The sequence below is a fragment of the Lonchura striata genome, chromosome 4, assembly GCF_046129695.1.
Source record: "Lonchura striata isolate bLonStr1 chromosome 4, bLonStr1.mat, whole genome shotgun sequence".
NCBI lineage: Eukaryota > Metazoa > Chordata > Aves > Passeriformes > Estrildidae > Lonchura > Lonchura striata.
In genome coordinates, this window is record NC_134606.1 from 41,922,965 (window position 1) to 41,931,307 (window position 8,343).

Below are 8,343 nucleotides of genomic sequence, written 5' to 3' on the forward strand. Positions count from 1 at the left end.
GAACTTTTGGAAAAAGATCAGACCAGATTTTTTGACATACTGAAAACCTGTGGTTTTGCCTAACTAAAAAAAATCCCTGTATATACTGAATTGTTTTCATGTCATTCTACTTAACTTAAAAAATTTGAAAGACATTCTGACAGATGGGATGAAAAATTGAAATATAAAGGGAAGCCAATACTCATTCAAATTAAAAATATAATCTCTGCTATCTCTCTGGCTGGTTATATGCAGTTCAGACAAGTGAATGAAATTCCTAAGTGATAGCTTTGTTCCACATCTTCTACTTCACTGACAGATCAGCAGAAAAATATCCTTCTATCATGGCTTAAATTATGTATCTTTAATCAAGGTACCCCAGGTAATGTAAAGGACTTGGCACAAGTGTTGTTATATAGCTCTAAATTTTTTTGTTTTCCATGATAGAACATTATGAAAATAATGATTGCATTTATAGAACATCATGCAGTACCATCCAAAAAGATCCATCCCTGGAAAGTTAGAACAGCATCAGCCAGGGTTCTGAGCCAACCAGCTCTGCTGAACATTGCAAGCAGTGTTAGCAGGAGCAAAACGTCCCAGCAGTATGACTGCTGCTTCCCATCTGAGCAGTTCTGCATGACACAGCCTGGCATCCCTGGCATAAATCTCCAGCCTTGTATGAAGGCCACACTTGTTCCAGTTAACATCATCTGAAAATTTGAATCATATTTTGTGGTTAGGAGATGCCTATTTGTCTGAATTTGAGAATGTAACATGAACACCCAGTGAAATCTCCAGATTCCTGGAGTGCCAATCTTGCCAGGTCCATCCTGCTTGGATTCTTAAATGTATTTTCAGTGAATTCAGTATTTAGAAACAGTACTTAATTTTTTAAATTATTGAATCAGCATGACTTGTTGCTATGCAAAATGCTGAATACATTAAAAATCATAAGATAATGAAGATTACCTCTGTATTTAATATTATTTTTCTATATAATATTTTAAAGTATTTTTTAAAACAAAGAATTCAAAGTCAAGTAATCCAGCAATGGTGATGCTACACTCAAGCAATGTATAGGATTACATATTTGAACTATTTTTTACTACTTTCCCTGATTTTAAACTGACACTTAGCAGCAGTTGGGAAAATGTCCATGGTGTTCTCTTTCCTGGGGAAAAGCCTCAGAGATAATGAAGAAATTTTTAAAATTTATTTGCAGTTTGAGACACAGAACTCAAAGCTTTTCCTTGATCTGTATAAACAGGCAACTGAGAACTGCCAACAATCTTATGTCAAATGGAAATCCAAACATGCCACTGCTAACTAAACAGTAGGTATATATGTGAGAGTAGACTATGGAATTCCCCAGTTATGAGACCAGATATTACTGTGAGTAGAAAATCAGGCTCTATGGTTTCAGCAGAAAAAAAATTTGCTTTAAAAAATTCATAACTTGAAGGAAAAAACATATTATCAAAAAAATCTACCTGTGATGTCTGGTATGTTTTCCTTATTTCAGCATTAATAAATCCCAAAATCAGAAAAATAAGAAGTGTCCTCTCTTTCTTTCTCTCTCTCATTGCTTTGATTACATAATTTCTCTTACCCTTTGTAATGGCATATGTCATTCAAATGGATCAGAGCCTGTACATGACATCAGTACATGACTTGCCAGCAATATGCTTTTATGTGTGCTTACCAGAGTCCTAGTGCACAGAATTGTCCTTCCTACTGAGTAAGGGCCACAAAATAACCAGACTACTGTTAGGTAAGCTCAAAATAATATAGTTTTTATTGTGATTATATATTCTGACTCCTATTTGCTATATAAAAGACTCATTATTAATTGGGGTTTAATGATGTAGCTTCTTCTACAAACCTTTTCTTTCCACAACAAAATGGGATAGTCTAGGAATATAAAGTGTGATTCAGCCCTATCACCATACAGCTTTTTCTCATGGTCCTTTTTTCTCTCCCACTGTATCAGTAAAGGAATGACTTTTTGCTTCTTACTGACCACCTACAGCATTCTGAACAGCAAAAACTTTCTCTGAACACTGCTCTGACAACTTAGAAATTATTATCTATATAAAATATGTTAGGATAATGTTAAACCCATGTCATGCCAGAACCCTGGAGGGATTAGGAAAGATTTCTTTAACAGTCCTGTCCTTCTCTAACTTGGTTGGCAAATTGATTTCTTGTGTGTGGTGGCAGGGGTAGAATTGCAACACTGCCCATGCGAAGCAAATAAAACTAGGACAATTTCATCATGTTGTTTGAACTACTTTAAACTTGAATTTTTAACACAGCCACAAGCAAGTAATTTAACCAAAGGAAACTCACCTGCACTGATTCTTGCAGGTTTTTGAGGGGCTTTATTTATATATTGCAAGACATGAGAAAACATTAATGTTTAAAAAATCAACAAGACATAATAGTTGTATGAAATTCTTCAGGTGTTTGAAACTTCAGGTAAAGTTTCATTCATTTTATGTATGATACAAAGTTGGACAGAAAAATTCTGTATCTAAACCAGATTAATTCAACTCTATAACACCTCAGCATTAAATTGTCTTAAATTTTCCATCTATACATATTCCTGGCTTTACTTGCCATTTCAGTTTTCATTTGAATTATCTTCTTCTAAGCACTTCAAAAAAGATATTAAAAAGAGCATTTCTGCAAAGCAAAATAAATAAATCAGTCTAACAGGATATAGCAAGCCATAAACTTCAGAATTCCACATTCAATTTCATTTCCAGTTTATTTAAATACAAATTAATAATTGTTTAATGTGTGTCTTGTAAATTTCCACTTGCTTAGATACTTTCAAAGTTCCTTTATGCAGTTTAACTCATAAAGCATTTTAAAAATTACTTCATCATTGAAAATAAAAAAGGTGTCAAAGATCGGTATTTTTTACCACCTTTTGCTGTTTTTATTTGAATGTGTGTGTAGTAGCGTACAGATTACACCTAGTGTTTTTTACCCCCAGGGAAAGAATTCCAAATTGTTAATTCACACACATTTCTTTTCAAGTTTTGCATACTTTTCTGACACATGATTATTCTGTGATAGAGAAAAATCTAAGTCCCTCCTCTATCACTTTTCTATAATTTAAATAATTATCTGAATAAAGCATTCAAATTATGGCTTTCACCTCTCTCAGTTCAATCATGTTAATTTAGCTACTGGCAGATAATTTCAAACAAAATTAGTGTCTAGTTCTGAGACATGATGTTAATAAAAGATATTAATTACTTCTTAGAAGGCATATTTTTTTCTCCACACCATGAATTTGCCAGAAGAAAATCTCTGCTGTAATTTTCCCTCTTCTCCCCAGCACAGAATTTTTTTCTTCTGTATCCTCAATGCCCACCTAGACTCCCTCCTTTCAGGGCATACACTTACTCTGAAAATTCATCTTTCTAGCTTTGAAAATATACATCTCTGGGGTCTTAACAAAGCAAATGCACAGTCCAAACCTATATTCTATACTATCACTTTTCTATAAGAAAGGAAATCCTTTCTTGTTCAGTTCCACATACTATACCCTGGTCATAAACCAGGCAATTTTGACTAAAATTGTAACAGAAAAAGTACAGAGCAAAACTGCATGTCAAAGTTTCTGCACAGCATGAACTGTTCACCATTTAGGAAGAAAGCCTCTCCAGATGTATTTACCTGCTTGTCAGTATGTCTGGGAAACAGAATTATTAAGTCTCAAATCTCCATCTCAGGGATAAAGATCATTTTTCTCTTCTATCCTACCACTTGGAAAACAAAAAAAACCGTAAGCTTTCAATGCATTTCCGGTGTTCTTCTCTAGAATAATGTTTTATAGTGGAGATAAAAAAAATCTGGTTTAGATTGATATTTAAATATTTGGCAGTGGAGGACATTAGCCTAACATTTATTTTAACCTCTGCATTCAGTGAAACATCAACAGTAGACTATTTGACTGCAGATACTGCAGCAATGTGGAAGGATTTATCATGGACTGGTTCTGTCACAATAAACCACAATAATAGAGAAAAGTAATGTATCACTTTAAATAGTTTGGTGAAAATATGAAAAGTAAAAAAAAAAAAAAAGCAGATACACAGTGTTTGTTAATACTGGAGAAAGTTATTAGAAAATCCAAATAGAACACAGAAGTACCAGATGCTAAAAGCATAAGAACCTTTCATTTTCCCTTCACTGTTCCCCAACATTAAAGCATGATCTGTGGTCCTCTTGCTTGCTTGGGCACCATTTAATCTCTGCATTTCACTTATTTATACTTCTTATAAGCAAAACAAGCACTGGGCTATATAGAAGCTTCAATTTATGCTGTCCTTTTTTGTGTCAGTTTTAACTTTTCTTCACTGTCAATTGCTGTACCTCTGTCCAAAAGCAGCAAAAGCTGATGGTTTTCCTCCATTACCTTTGCCATTTTAAAAGAGTTTCATGCACTATTCTGTACTTACTTAGAGTGTTAATTCAAAGTGCAAGTGATAAATGTGTTAGTATTCCATCAGGTTTGTATATTAATTCTAGACATAGCTTGGACTTCCCTGGAGTGAGAACTAACTGCCCTCTGGCTGTGCCAGGACATTGCAATTGTTAGTGAACATTAAATCCTTGCAATGGAGCTTGGTGCAGGTGCCAGCAGCCTCACTTCTTCTGGGGCATCCACAGCTTCTCTGGGCAACCTAGTCCAGTGCCTCACCACCCCCACAGCAAAGAATTTCTTCCTTAAACCTAATTTACACCTACTATCCTTCAGTTTAAACCCACTATTACCCCCTGGTCTGTCATTGCCTATCTTGTAACCCTGTAGTTTATGTCTATTACTGAGTTCCTTAAAACTGATGATTGTATTGACTTTTGCCCTTCAGAACAATCTTAATTTCTCTACTATACTCAGCTTTCTTCTTGTTTTTTCCAGACTAGGAACATTAAGTCCTGAAACTAATGCTGGGCCTTCCTGCACTGAAAAGTAAAACAAGAGTTAAAAGGAATGGGGAGAAGTCATACTTTATCCTGAAAGCACCACTGAGGTAAAAAAAAGCATGCAGAGTCCTTCTCCAGTTCAAGTGATGCTTATTTGCTCTTCATGTTAATTTAAATTCTCTGATAATTGTAATTTTAATTCCTTTTAACTTCCTAAGTCACTTGTAAAAAAGAAAGAATGCCCTGCATGTTTAATCACTACACAGAGATAAAGGCTTGTGCATGTGTCCGCATACGAGAAAACAGATTCAGACACTGAGAGGAAGGCAGACTTCATAGGCAGATTTCAGAAGCAAACTTCACTGTTAACAGCTTGGCAGAAAGTTAAGATGAGATTTTATTAAGTTCAACTCAAATATTTATTGTAGAAGGAACATAATACAAAGACTAAACTTATATGATGAGTGAGAAATAATTTTTAAGCGGCTGAATTTTTGCCAGGATTTATTTTATTTACAGGGCACCTCAGATGCATGCATAGGAGCACTCAGCATGGAAAATATGAGAGAACTATTGAGTGAAAGAACATCAGCCATTAACACAAGCATCACAAAACTGGGAAATGCTCAGAGAAGGAATTCAGCAGCCTTAGGCAAGCTCCGGGGAGAAGTGGCGCTTTAAAAGTACTGGGGAAAAGAGTATTTTAAAGTAAGCAATTACTTCCAATGATGAGTGAACTATGTGTCAGATGTGTCACTGGTGAAAATACAAGCCTCTGAGATTAACACAAGATCTCATAGACTATAAAATGCAATGCTCTTTTAAAAGAAATCAAATTCTCTCCTAGATAGAACAGTGAACAAAAGTGGGAGCTCCAAACTGAAATTAATGAGTACATTTCAGTATTATAAGATCTATTTTTAATCTTCTCTCTGACCACATTTTGTAAATATGCTAAAAACTAGTGCAGAGGAATGGGAAAAAATTCCTAATTCTTTAGACCAACAGCAGTGATGTAACTAAAAACAACTATGAATTGTCCCGAGAAGAGGCTGAAAAAGCTGATAACTGTATCCTCATTTCTAAAGTTGCTAGTGTCTTCTGCAGAACTGAGACCAAAAATTTAAAAGTTTACTTAGTTCTTTTAGATCTCTGGGCTTTCAGATGTTTTTGTCTTGGAAGCCCCTCTTTTTATCCATCTGCCAACACATGGTACTGTGTTTGGATTATTTCTTTTTCTATTCCACTCCCATTCCTGTGTCTGGAATCTCCATGTATTGCAAAACTCTCAGAAGTTTTTCATTTTTAACTCGTGTTCAGAATATTGTTCTACATTTCCCACAGAAGCACCTTTCTGCTCTACAGAGCAAATTTCAAATGGAGGCAATATGAGTAACTTTTGGATGCTTTCTTACTGCCAGCACTCTCAGCTTTACCATGGAAGTTACACAACCAAAAAATTCAACCTTTCATCCCAGGTATTTAGAAATTGCAAATGCAGGTGCTAAGGACCAAATTAGTAGAACCCTCACCCTGATCCCAGTTATAACATGTTAATATGGATTAACCCCATTGTTATCTGGATTGTACAGATTTTCTCTATTAGCATAAGTGAGACAATATATTTTCACAAGAACTTTTTCCTTTGGTATATTCATTTTCATTTCCATTCTCGGTCAGATGAAATGATAGCTCTGAAATCAGCCTGTCACTTATATAATTTGAAAACCTACTTACTATAGAGCTGGAAACCATACTCCACCTACACACACGCACTCCTAGTCTAATTAACCTTCAAGTCAATGAATATTTAATTTTTACATTATTTTCAGCATCTCATCTCTCCACAGCAAGTGTTTACTGGATAGCAACATAGCTGATATGGTGCTAAATTCTTTGAGGCACAAGAGATGAAGTGTAAAAGGCTACAGACCAACTAACTACTCCTGAATACAGAAAGCCCAAATCCAAAGATAAAAAGATTTTGTCAGGTGTTAAAATGTAGGCAGAAGGTAAGGACATAAAACTCAGGAAACATTCTTTCCTACCTTGACAGCAGCCTTAAAAATAGGCTATTAAGGAAATTAAAGCACTGGAGGCCACAATGATACATTATAAACAGATCAATACCCCAAAATGCCACATGTATCTTCTTTCCAACATTTTCAATAGCTAAACACTGACCTTTATCAAGAGGTAGAAAGCTGTGAGAAATAACCTGATTCGTTTTGTCTAATGCTATAAACCGAAGAGCAACAAAAACAAAAGTCAAGCCAAGGGATACTACTTAGGTTTTAAATAATCTAAAGACTCTTTAAAAACAGACCAAAAAAACCACAAAGGAAAATCAAACCAAACCCAACCCAACTTAAACCAAACACCCATTCCAGAAGCCTCAAAGCATTTTACAGATACCTATTGGTCAGATAAAAAATTCACTTGTACAGTGAATCCACTTCCTGAAACTCAGGTTCAAATTTTGACAAGAACATATTCTAGTCCTGCGACTGAGCTCATGTTTCTATGAATTTTTGTGAAGTTCAAATTATTTATTTATGTCAGGCAGAGGAGCGGTTTGACGCTGTGTCATTTCTCTGTTGACTACCCTACTCATCTCTTGGTTACATGGCTTTGGGGCCCTCCCCTCTTCCTTCAAATGGATTTTGGCACAACATTTTAAAAAATAAGATTTTTTTTCCATTATGAAATTGATATTTTCTAAATTATCAGACTGTAGCTGTAAGTTATAGCCTTGAATACCTTTAGCAAACTCTCAGATTAAATATATACTGGTGTTTCCACTAATTTGATGTAAAAATGTTTAAGGGAGAATAAAATCACCAATAACTATAAGGAGCAAGAAGATGTTCCTGCATTGCTGGAATTAGTTGTGTCATGTTAATTTCCATATTGCAAGTATTCATTGTGTTTCTTTAAAATATTATGAACTGCAGTATGCAAATAATAAGAAAAAAAGAAGTACCTCTGTTTCCATCTCATACCAGCAGCTGACTTACGAACTCATGCATCCCTAAGAAAAGCATGTCTTGCAAATAACTGGTGTATTTAAAGGATTTCTAAAAGGATTTAGAAAAGAGATTTTTATTTAGGCATATTCCAGCTAGGGTTTGTGTTTATTTGTATGTCTGCTTAGGGAGGAGAGTTATTTATACTTTTCTTTTGAATCTATTATTTATGCATTAGCTCTCTGTGACATGAATAGTATCTCAGGGAAGGGCTGATTCTGGGTCTAAAGAAGATATGCAAAGCTAAATAACCATGTGTGCAGAAATCTGATTGTTGGGATTTATAGTCATAGCATCTTTCCTTACTAAATGTTTTCAGTGAGGCTGTAATTCCATGTTATTGCACAGGACAGCAAAAGAAACCCTTTAAAGTACAGAAATCAAATGGAGCAGC

At 35.0% G+C, this 8,343-nt stretch overlaps 1 long non-coding RNA gene across 1 annotated transcript in view; it reads left to right on the plus strand.

Moving 5' to 3' along the window:
* LOC110478224 (uncharacterized) overlaps positions 1 to 5,018 on the plus strand; it is a 46,620-nt gene extending 41,602 nt beyond the window's left edge. The window contains exon 3 of the long non-coding RNA XR_002466724.3: positions 4,919 to 5,018. This is a non-coding gene — a long non-coding RNA (uncharacterized LOC110478224). The remainder of the gene's footprint in view (positions 1 to 4,918) is intronic.
* The last annotated feature ends 3,325 nt before the right edge of the window (positions 5,019 to 8,343 follow it).